Genomic DNA, 12,330 nt, shown 5'->3' on the forward strand with positions numbered 1-12,330 from the left:
ACAATGCTGGTCGTAAATGTTTTCTTAAACTTTGTGCTATTAAACTTCAGGGTACCAACTCATTATCTTGTGTGATATTAGACTATATATTGTGGTTACTACTAGTCAGTGCATGCTGGTTTGCAATTTGGAAAAAACATACACTCTCTAAGTTAGCCACAAAATAGTACACGTGCATGCTTTAAACAGTGTGTTTTTTAGTTCTAAGAGGAAACATTTTCAAGGTGTGTTGAAGTGTTAATGTATAATAACAGTATATGATTAGCTACCTGAATAGCTAATCAGTTTAACATAATTTAAAGTTCCAGGTTTCCTGGAATTAGAAAAATGGAAACAGTGATTTGTGAGATTACAATGGGGATATACAACCAGTGTAGGTGTTCAGGTTATTTTGTTATATTATACCTACAACGGTCTGGATATGAGGCACATACTGACGTGTAATGGGGTCCTAATTGCATAATATGCCAAACAGACTTACCAGACTCTGGACTTTGGACCCCATTGTAATGACTAATAAAGATAAGGCTTAGAAATACAAGTATATTATCAGGCTAAATGACAATGAACAAAACACACCTCTCCAGAAGAGACCCTATTTCTTCTCCATGTTGATGCCCTAAATGAATTTTCGGTGCCAACAAAGGTTACGTGCAGGAAACGTTCTAGCTGCACTTGATTTGACAAAATAGAGCAGTGATAGCAGGTCTATCTACTGAAAGTTGGACCTTGCTACAATGGTTGACTCTATAGTATATATCTTGACATTTTTGCTGTATTCTGTATGTGCATAGGCTTGATTTTCAATTTCTTTAACGGAGTGTCTATTTGCACCCCCGGTACGAATAGCCTCGGCCACACAGCTGATTCCCTGGTGAGGTGATCTTCTTTTATTCATTTTGGATTAGATCATTTGCATGCAATTACGTCAGGGCCCGCGAACGCAAATTTATTTTTTTTGCAGGGTGGTAGGCTCTGGTTGGGTTGGTTAGGTTTAGGCAAGAGGAGTGGGATTGGTTATGGTTAGGCTAAGAATGTCAGATGTAAATGAATACATGAGTAGTATGGATAACTGTGAGTAAATATATGCCAAGGTACTGTAAATGCACAGGATGCAAATAGCATACATTGATATTTGTACCAGATGGGGTATTAATAGAACACATTGCTGTGTGCACCGGCGGGGTACGAATAGCATTCATTTCTAATTGCACCAGGGTACAAATAGCACTTATAATTGCACCAGGGTACAAATAGCATACACTGCTAATTGTACCCGGGGTGCAAATAGCCTCACCCTTTTTTTAATTGCATTGATTCTTTCTTTCTTTATTGTTTGTGGCTAGTCTGTCTTACTCTGTGTCTTGGTCCATATATAGTTAAAGCCACAAGGTTTTACAAGGCCCTGTCAGAATTTCTTTTTTCTGCTTGAGCTATTCCCTTTGAGTTGCAATAAGGTCCATAGGCCATTCAGGATCCTGGAGGGAGCGGTTCAAACTACTGCTTCTGCCATTGCATGTGCTACTTTTAACTGCTGAGCTGATGACTCCTGAAATAATCATGATGTTATCCTTACCCCACTGAGCAGCACAGAATACATCTGACTGTTATGATGGGTAGGCTATGACAAAAAGATAAGTGATAGAAAAGAAGAATTTCAGTAAAAGCTCACCCCTTGGGACAGAAGTCACTCATCCAGAGAATAAAAAAGGGCTGTGCTCTCTATTTACTGCAGAGCAACATGCAATGTGCCCTCTTACATATTATTCATAGATGAGGTACAAGTTTTTTGAAGGCCATGTTTACAATGCCCTAGATGTGCTCAATACTTATTAATTATTATTAATTATTTATTAATTTGTGTTAACGTTTTTGACATAGTGTAGGTTTAGTGTCATACCACTATGTGATGCATTGCATGTTCATAATATATTATAGCATGTGAGGAATGCTTCTAAAACTTTGTAGAGTTACCAGTAGAGCAAGTGACTATGCACCAGGAGTGAGGCAGTTCAGCATGAACACTTATTATTATTAGTTAATTCTTCTCTTTGTTCATATAACACGTATGTGAGGTTTTGATCGTTCAGCTGTAATGGTGGAACTGTTACATAAATAACAGAGAAACACAGCCCTGTCTATAAATAGGCCACACTAGCTTTCATTAATAAATAAATAAATAGGCAAGATGATTAAGTAAATTTATATTTTATTACGTTGGGTACTGCAGGGAAAAAGAGATACCGGCATACGTAATGCCCACATTTGTGGTTTATAAACTTAAAATATGGATGAGCAATGCTAGTTTTCAATATGGAAATCTATTATACATAAAATATACAGTCAGGTGCATTTTTATGTACAGCACTAATTCTCATACAAATCGGCTTAGGTACGGTTACCATAAAAGTTAGGGGAAAAACGCAAGTACAGAATATAAATGATGAGTCACATTTATACTAATGAAAGCACAAATATGAAATGATGTCAGCTGAGTTGCTGCTTGCTGTGGTATGCTGGTGTTCTGAATTATTATGTTTATGTCATGCATAGTGAATAAGAAAACCCCCAGCAAGACCAGATGAGTTTCCAGTCTTTGTAGTTGCTCTAATCTGAAGCTGCACACGATTTCACTGCTCAAAGTCAACAGTAAAATCCTTTCAGGCAGAATAATGAGAGGCTGAACAAAAGGTCTGTAATGACGGGAGAATTATTGTCATTCATACTGAATTCTGAGCATGTCAAAGCTAAATTGTTATGGGTACAAATATGACATAATAATACAGCTATATTATACAAATGATTATGTAATACTGTGCTTAAATTATTCATTTGTCATCCACCAGAGGCTGCTTGGCTCACTCAGCATCCGTTGCTAGTTTATCTTTTTTTTTATTCATCTGTTTGTTTTATTTATCATCATGAGTCATTCAAAATCTCTTCAAGCTCCCTTCACAATTCTTTCCTTTCCTTTGCCACAGTGAAAACCTTCTTTGGTGGAGAGGAGACGCTTTTCCCACACACTAACACAGAGAACAAGCGGCATACTGCAAATGCCACTTTTGTGAAGAATCAAGAGTAGGCAGTGGCGATGTTGGTTAGGGAATCAACTACTTCTTTCAAGAAGGGGAATGATGTTCTACGTTATATGTGAAATCTCAAACATTTTAATTCCTCCCTTGGACTGTGAATAAGCACCTTAAAATCTGTCCAGGTGAATTAATCGTGGCTATTGATGCAGACCTGAGCGATTATATTTTCCACGAATGTGTTTGCCTAGTTCTAAAAGCATTTTAATTCAGATTTGCTCTTGATAATTAATTTCAAATCTAGATATAGTTATTTCAGTTACACAAATTTAATCCATAATTTATCCCAAGTAAATCCATAAAATCAGTGACACACTGTACTCAAGAGAATTGGGAAACTAAAGCATTTTGAACGACTACTGGTGTAGTGGAGATTTTTCTGTTTAGATTAGATTAGATGTTGTGGCAAATCAGTAATCATATAATCAATGTTTTGTGTTACCTGCAATGATTCTTTCTCATATAGGTGTCTAGTAAAATTTAGATTTTCTCTGCCCAGTTTTGTCTTATTTATGTTGTGGCTTTATTGGTCAAGAGCCCCTATTAGACTTTTTGGGATTTTTACCGTCTTTTATATTTTTGTGTGTATGTAACTGATGTATAAAGTACAAAAAAAACACATTTCACTGCTTTCTCTCCCACAGACAGCACTTTTTCTCAACTGCCTGAAAACTTTCCTGTTTGAAATTCCTCAATTAACGCTGTCATTGATTGAGAATGAGTATGAGAAACATAATATGTTTTTTGAACATTTATAGAACGTAAACCTATTCTAGACCCCAAGAGTACAAATATGACGCTGAAAAGGAGTATAAATGGGACTCTTTAACCCCACGTTCTGAATCCTGGGCCCTGGATCACAGAAACTGTAAAGCAGCCATTAGTACAATTATCAGTAACACCTTAGTTTTTCCTGTTATCACACGTCACACTTTCTATACCTAAAGGGAAAATCCAGTTTGCTGTCTATGTTCTAAAGTGTGATGAGTTAATCTATATAATATAATAAAAATCTGGAAAACACCTCCACAATTTCTTCACTGTCAATTTAGAAATATAGAAATATAATTGTGATGACATTTCTTCTTTTCACATATGGAAGTTTTTTTTCTTAAAGATCCATATGTGAAAATAATGTAGAGTGCAGCTGTAGTTAGAGTGACATAATGGCAGGGTTGGTTGGGGTTGATGGCAGCATGCAGGCAACTGCACAATAATGTTTTAAAATCAATGTGGCTTGAATTCTTGTGCTTATTATAGATCCTTTTGTGTGTATGTCTGCACATGCCTGTGTGTCTGTTTCTTTGTGTTCCCATGTGGAAAATCACTGAGGGCTTACGTGTATATGTGCATTTGTGTCTCTGTGTGTGTATTTATGTACTCCAACATGTTTATTTTATGCACATGTGTTGTTACACACTGCAATACGATCCACATCTTTTATATGATTTGTAAAGCTAAGCATTATTATGCTCATTATTATTATTTCCTGCCTGCATCGCCCCCAGAAACACAAACATGCTGTATGTACACAATCACATACAAAACATGTAATGCCTGTACATACACATCTACCCATGAATACACATGAGCATGCATTTGTGTACACACACACACAAACACACAGGTTCCCTCAGCTGTCCGTCCCTTTTTGTTAGTGTTTGTGTTGTTAGAAGAGGCCACAGTGCAATGAGGGGAGACAATTAGCCTAATGAAGTGCAGGAGCAAGTCACACTCAGTGCTGTGCTAACAGTTGCTCAGTGAATATTCATGTGCTGCTGGCTTTGCAGATGCATTAAAAGGCGGTGCTGCGTTGCTGAATAGCAATCGTTACATTTCCACCTGTCGCTTGTCTGTTCCCTCAGTGAAAATAACATCCTAATCAGCCTCATTGCTGTGAGGCTTTTTGGAGCGCATTGCGTACACTGGCCACATTTATTATGCTATCCAGCTACATCGGCTGCTGTCCGCCATTTAAAAACAGAAGCACATTTTCACCTCAAAATAATGAAGACACATCCCAGTACTTAGATGATGTCGGACCAGAGAATTGTATTTGAAAGGATTGTATGCTTTACTCCTGTTGAGATGATGTTTTTAATGTCAAAGCCCTTTTGTGTAGTATTTTTATGTTATTATAGCATATTTAAAAATATTCTGATTTCATAAGTGTGTAAAAAAATTTATTATTACCCCAATGAAATTGGTTTAACTGTGTTTTTTGCCCCCAACGGCGCCTTCCAGGCTGCGCTGCCTGGAAGGCGCCGTTGGGAGGCACTGGTTATGGTTAGGGTTAGTGTTAAGGTGCCTTGCATTTTATTTTTATATTATCACTAGGAGTTACCAAAGTCACAAATATTATACATCTGAGACATAATGGGCTTTACCTAGTCAACGCAGACATAATTTAGCAAAACTGTTCCTTGTCTTTCTTTTTTATTTTGAGTGAGGAATTTCTATGCAGAGAATTTCGCTGGTCATGCCAACATGCAACTGTTCTTGGGTTTATTCTAAACTATGTGCTGCATTAATGTAATAATATATGTTTTGGTCACTTGGAAGCAGAGGAACAACAGTTTATGCAACATCTGGCTGGAAACAAGACTGATGAGAGTTTGCAGGCCGGGAAACCAAAACAATGGGCTAAATTAGGCTAAAAAGCTCTGTACAGCTGTTGGACAATGAAGTTTGGTGATAATTCCCTGTGGGTTTATCAATACTAGTGACATAATTCACATTAAACGTAGTGATTTTAATACACATGAGCTTGTAACAAATATTGCAGCTTTAAAATATTCAAGCCCTCACCAGTAGCGTTATATGCATGCATTCAATTAATTTTATAACACACTGTTTGCAGATCTAAAAACCTGAAAATATTGTGTGCCTACATTATATAAAGTATTTTAAAACTCATATTGGAAGTAAAATGAGCCATGGCTTGTATGGGGCGCCAAATGTAAAAATTCAGGTACAATTTCATAGCTGATATATTTTGATTATTTAGCTCACTTTAGTGTTCATGCCACATTCACAATTCATCGGTGTTAAACTCATTTCATGCCGTTTTGTAACTAAGAATGTATTATGGTATGGGTTTTTCTTCTTTTAGTATTTAGTACAATTCCAGTCTGTTCCCCTCCTCTCTTTCTCTCCGCCTCCATCCGTACAGCTCGATTGCTTAATGCATTACTTTCTAGCAGAGCAGGCAACGCTTTCATCATTAGCTGCTACTCACCAGTCAGCAGGGCCAGTAGGCTGGCCAGAACAGACTGTGGCTCAGGCTGGCCAGATGGAGGTGAGATTATCCTCCTTTAGATAATATAACAGTACGGTGGCCCTTATTCCCCGGAGACAAGCAGACCAGTCAACTAGTCAGCTCCTCCTAAAGCAGCTTGTAGGTAATAATGAGGATGCTGATGATTATTTATATGATTATTTGCATTGTTAACAGTATTAAGAAGTAGTGACAGGAAGAACAGTGATAGCGGTAGCAGCGTTATTTGGGTATTATACTTATTCCAGTGATCACTAATATTAATCAGAATGTTTATTGCCAAGTAAGTTTTTAGTTACAGGGAATTTGCCTTGGTGTTTGGTGCATACATTAAACGTATTAAGAGGAAATAAAAATACATTGCAAAAGTCAAGAAAATAAATGGAAAATAGTGAAATACAAATATAACATATGACAAAGATTTAACTTCTTCCTACTCCTTTTTGAACATGGGAATTTCTTATTTGAATCACTTACAATAATTTTGGAACAATGTGCTGAGATGTACATATTCTTATTTATCTGTTATTTAAATATATTATATATATATATATATTATATATATATATATATATATGTATATGTATATATTATATATATATATATATATGTATATATATGTATATGTATATATATATATGTATATGTGTTATTTTAAAAGTAAGGTTTCTGTATTCAGGATACTTTAAGCTTAAAAAAATGCATCCACCAAATGGCATGTTCCGCTATGTTATGTAAGATGTGATTAATCTACAAACTATAATCAAACAAGGAGCCAACCAAATACCCATAAAACAGTCTGAGCAGTGAGTCAGTTAGACTGCAGCTCCTGATCCAGAGTGAGCCATATATTTCCTCATAATGACTGTAAGGAAGTTTCAAAAAAGATGTGGGGATGTAGTCATTGCTCCAGGGGAAATATCAGGCTGTAGCCAATGAACACAGCAAAAACAATATTCAATCAGCCAAGAGGACAGACTATATGTAACTCAACACTGTCCTCTGGAGGCGGTTGGGTGTAAATGTTTCAGGAGGTGACGAATAACAGGATGACGGCTCTTCTCTCGTACTTGTATTGGTGCTGATTTTATCATTTCAACAGCCATCTGGCTTCCATCAAGATTTCCATAACTTTAAGTCCAGTAAATACTCCAAATAGGAAAAGAAATAAAGATCCCAAACAGTCAAGTGGCTTGAGATTAACTTTTCTGGTTTAGAGCTTTTTTTTTTTATTACATCCACTATGTGAACACAATGAATCGTTGACTCGTCACCTGTTATAAATGGAAGATTATGCACGGTCAACTCGATTAAATCCGGCTATGTAGAACATAAACAATCCAAGTTTTAATGGTTATATTACATTGTGGATAGGAATTCCTGCAGCTGTTAAAGCCAGGCTTACAACAGCACATTCTGAAACCATATTGGCCCTATAGAATGACAAAATACTGAAACAGAGCAACAGCTGCATACACGAGTAATCAAAGTTCTCTATTAACACTGACAATATGATTTGATAATCATATATATTGCATTTTTCATTCAAACATTTTCTGTACACAGTAATGTAAGGATTTCTGTAAATTTTGTTTGGCCAAGTCAGTGCGCTAAAATAGTCCAGTATATTTTTGAATGCATCAGACTGAAAACTACTTAGTGTTAAAAAAGGGTTTAAACCATGGTCTTGGCACACGATCAATTACTGTAAGGCATTTTCTGCTCACTCTGTACTACAGAACTGTTTCTGAGTACAACCTGTATACGTATTTACATGGACCGTCAAACCAGTTTGCTGGTGGTATACGTTAGGCTATTATTTGAGAAGCAATCACATGTACACAATAGAACATAACCGTACACTGTGTAAATAAAAATGTTTTTTTCTCTCTTTTTGTTGTCACGTGACCAGCCGATCTTAAACAGTAATGCAACATGTTAAGATACAACTTGTTTTATCCAAAATGGGGGCTTTTGTCATGCTAAACTTCTTCAGCTGATAAGTCTTCAACTTTGAGTGCGATACGATTTTTACAGCTTAAAACTATTTTACACAAAGGAGAGAGTCACACTCTCAATGGCCTTTGGTTGCTCTTAGAGGTTTGTAGCATCTTAATATGATATTGTACTGTAGTTTTTGCATTTATTGTTTTTTGATTGCTTGATTTTAGTGCTTGTGTTGTGCACTTCAATTTGTACAGCACTTTGGTCAACTTTGGTTGTTGTAAATGTGCTATATAAATAAACTTGACTTGACTAGACACTAACTTCTTTATACCGAAACATAACCACAGGAATGCACAAAGTAAATGTATCTATAGTTAGGACAATTAGATGGTGAAAAGGATAAAAAATAAGGACTTGTTTAAAGGAAAATATGGAATTCTGGAATGTATTCCTTCTCTAGGACTAAAAGGGAAAATGTGAGAATCTGAGATACCCCTGAGTGAATCCAGATGCAAGATATTGAAACCTGACAGGAAACTGGCTGAAACCAGATACTGTACATACATGAAGGGTGTGTGAATGTCAACATCCTGCTCACTTCGCACCCAGTGTCTTCAGCTGTTTCTGAGATCGCCAGAGCTGAGACGACGCAGAACTGCAGCATCATTTAAAGCACGCGACTCGAGACACCCACCAGTGTGTCTGAGTGCATAAAATGAGTTCAAAAAGCAATCCATGACATATGGTACAAGCAATGCTCTTTTTAGACAGAAACCATATAAATCCCACGTGTAACCCTGAATCCTTTCATAAATAAAATAATATATTTGACACCAAAATACAGGTGGATTTTAGCCCTTTTTAAAATCAACATACCAAACAAATTATACAGTACATACAGAAGATGCATATATAAACACTTGGCTATATGGAGAACTGCCTGTGAGAGCAGACTGCTCCGGTTAGATTTGCTTGAAATGCTAAGTTTCTCCTTGATGTTGAGTTTGTTGGAATAGGAAAAGCACTCAGTTTTCTCATTTTTGAATTATTCATTCCTCCTAAGTGGGTTATCGTCCATTTAAGGAGCCCCTCTGTGTATACGTTTTGTGTATGTTAGTGCAAGGACAATCCAGAAGGGAGAAGAACAAAATAATTGTGTTCTAACCATAAAATTCAATATTTTTTCTTAACCTTCTGTTTAGGTTATGAGAGTTCTTGCATTTTAAAGCTTTACTTAAAATAAATGTGTCAGTGCTTTTTTTTCTGCTGTAGGCTGACCAATCTCCTCCACACACAAGCTCATGAATAGTTGGAGTTGTGGTGGTGGTTTCTATTCCCTTGAGGGTATGTAGTTTCACTGATCAAGATGACAAAATTAGACAACTTTCCAACAATAATCCCTGCAGAAATCTGATCTGCAATTTTCAGTCATATTTTCTTGGCAACACTCAAGCAATCAAAATGGCCGAAATTACATACAGTTGTGCATAATTACATATAATGTATTTAATTGAGAAGTGTGGATTTTTAAAAGTCAAATATCACTGTGCACAGTTAATATGTGGTATATTACAACAGATGTTCCGATGCCAGTATCGGAAAAGCCGCCAATACTGCCTAAAATGCTGGTATAAGTATCGGAAAGTTCATGGACCGATCCGATACCACGTAACTTAGCCATGAAATGAAAAGGAAATCTACTTTAAAGTTGATTTATGTTCTCTTTCCGTTATGACTGACTGTCAAACTGAATAAGAAAAGAAAGTTCTATGACATTCATTGTTTGTTCAAGCCAGGCAATCAAACCCCATCCATACTAGGATAGTAGTATACAGCAGTTATGACATAATAAAATATGACACACTGGTATCGGATCAGTACTTGGTATTGCACGATACGCAAGTTCAGGTATCACAACAGGTATCGGGAAGCAAAAAATGGGATCTCTAATCACAACCACATATTAAAACCGGAAGATACAGAGGTGTGATTGAAGATGAAAGAATTTTTGTATATTGTGAGCTAAATCAGGTGAACAGCATTCAATTTAATTTATATTGTCCTTCATATCATGATATTGTAAAAAAAATGAGATATGATAGCCAAGTTCCTTAGACTGGTCAATACCTTCTGCCTAGTTGACAAAAAATTCAATGATGCTAGCCATGAACTGCTCAGCTGAAAGTTTAGAAATGAGCCAATCACAATAATCAACCTATCCTGAACATGTGAAAGGTAGAAAGCCTTGAGTATTTGAAACTGATGACTTAAAAAGTAGAAATGTTCTTAGGGGTGAAGCAGGAGAGGTGATGTGTGGATAATACTGCCCACCCCTGACCAAATTCTAGTGCTGGAGGTGTAAACATTAGGGGTGGGGGAAAAAAATCGTTACAGCATTGTATCGCGATAGTTTCCGTAGCAATACTGTATTGATACACAGACTCCAATTATCAATCTATTATTATATATGTGTTGGTCAATCCCATTTTGCAGCAATAAAATTGAAGTGAGATGAACAGAGAAATTTATCTTTTTAGATAAAACAGATGTTGACAAAGTTTAATTTAGGAACATAAATTGATATTTGGAAAAATGTGAAGTTTGAAAAAAGGTAATAAATTGCAATATAATCGCAGAATATTGCGTATTCGTATTGCGTATCGTATCATGAGGTCTCATGGTGACCTCTAGCTCACCCAGTAAGAGCGTTAGCTCCATGTTGGCCGAGTCCTGCAGTGGCGTGAGTTTGAATCCGACCTGCTGGCTTTTGCTGTGCGTCGTCCCCCATCTCTCTCCCCCTACCCACTTTCAAAATAAAAGAAAAAGCCCCAAAAAAATAATCTTTAAAAAAAGTATCACGAGGCCTCTGGTGATTCCCACCCCTAGTAAACCTGTACTTACAAACCTAATTTTAAATTTCCCAGACCGAAGTATGACAAAGGTGTAATTTCAAAGTGTGCAGATTATTTCCTTTGATCTACCAACCAGCTGTGAAATTATTATGTCATTATGCATCATACACCCACTTCTTCCAGTGCACAGCTACATTTCTTCTGCCACACAGCAAACAGCTATAGGTGCACAGGCCAAATAAAAAAAAATAAAAAACTGTTTCAGTCTCTTTAAAAGAGGTTATACCACTTCTAATATTCATCTGCTTGGCCATAAAATGTACCTTTTAATATCACAAGTCAGATAACTTTCAAGGACAACTTTAATGTACATGAGAAGACATGAACAACAGATCATACATCAAAGCATACAGAGTGAGTCAAATCTAAAATAAAGATTTAAGACATAGGAAGGATGCAAATTAAAGAAACAACCTATAGAGACATGTCTGTACCTCGAAATATACAGTATCTCTCAGACTATCATTTATCAATATCTAAACAAATTGGTTTTGTGCAAACTATGTTTTCTCCTTGAAAGGCATCAAAACTCAAATGAATCTCAAGAGAACATAATAAAACAGCAATACATCAGAATATATAGCAGAGCAACTGTTTTACATTAAAGATCAGATCACTATTGTGATGAGCAAATGATGATGATTCATGACAAAAAATAAGATGCAGAGGAGGGTATCCCGCGCCCCCCCCCCCACCCCCCACACACACCTTTTCTGGGTGGAGAAGTAGAATGAACTACTGTAGTCTTGTGCAGCAGGAGAATGTTTCCCCTAGTCTTGCAGCTGTAGAATCTATAGGCGTTTGTCAGAAAAGGCTCACAACAGCTTTTGCAAAATTCATGATGAGGTTTGCACTGGCTCCAAATTAGGCTGAAGGGTTTGCGGAGGGTTGGTTATCAGTCCTTTTTGGAAATTGAGAACCTTTTCCTGTCTATGTCCTAATTAAAATTGTCTCCTCAGGCTTCCATTGTGTGAAATTATTGCTTCCCCTTCATGTCCTTAAAATCATAGGACTGTACTAGGCCATTCAAGGCTCAACATGGTCCACAGGAGAGTTATTTTTCACCTGGTTTATTTGATAGTCCTCTCCTTTAAGTTGTATGAGG

The 12,330-nt window shown here is 36.7% G+C and overlaps 1 protein-coding gene across 1 annotated transcript in view; it reads right to left on the reverse strand.

Annotated features, from left to right (window-relative positions):
• Positions 1-11,509: 11,509 nt before the first annotated feature.
• Positions 11,510-12,330, reverse strand: part of yipf5 (Yip1 domain family, member 5) — a 7,774-nt gene continuing 6,953 nt past the window's right edge. The window contains exon 6 of the mRNA XM_039778286.1: positions 11,510-12,330. This exon is cut by the window's right edge and continues 426 nt beyond it. The gene's annotated coding sequence lies outside the window, so the exon portion shown is untranslated.

Source organism: Perca fluviatilis, chromosome 16, assembly GCF_010015445.1.
Source record: "Perca fluviatilis chromosome 16, GENO_Pfluv_1.0, whole genome shotgun sequence".
In the NCBI taxonomy this organism is placed as follows: domain Eukaryota; kingdom Metazoa; phylum Chordata; class Actinopteri; order Perciformes; family Percidae; genus Perca; species Perca fluviatilis.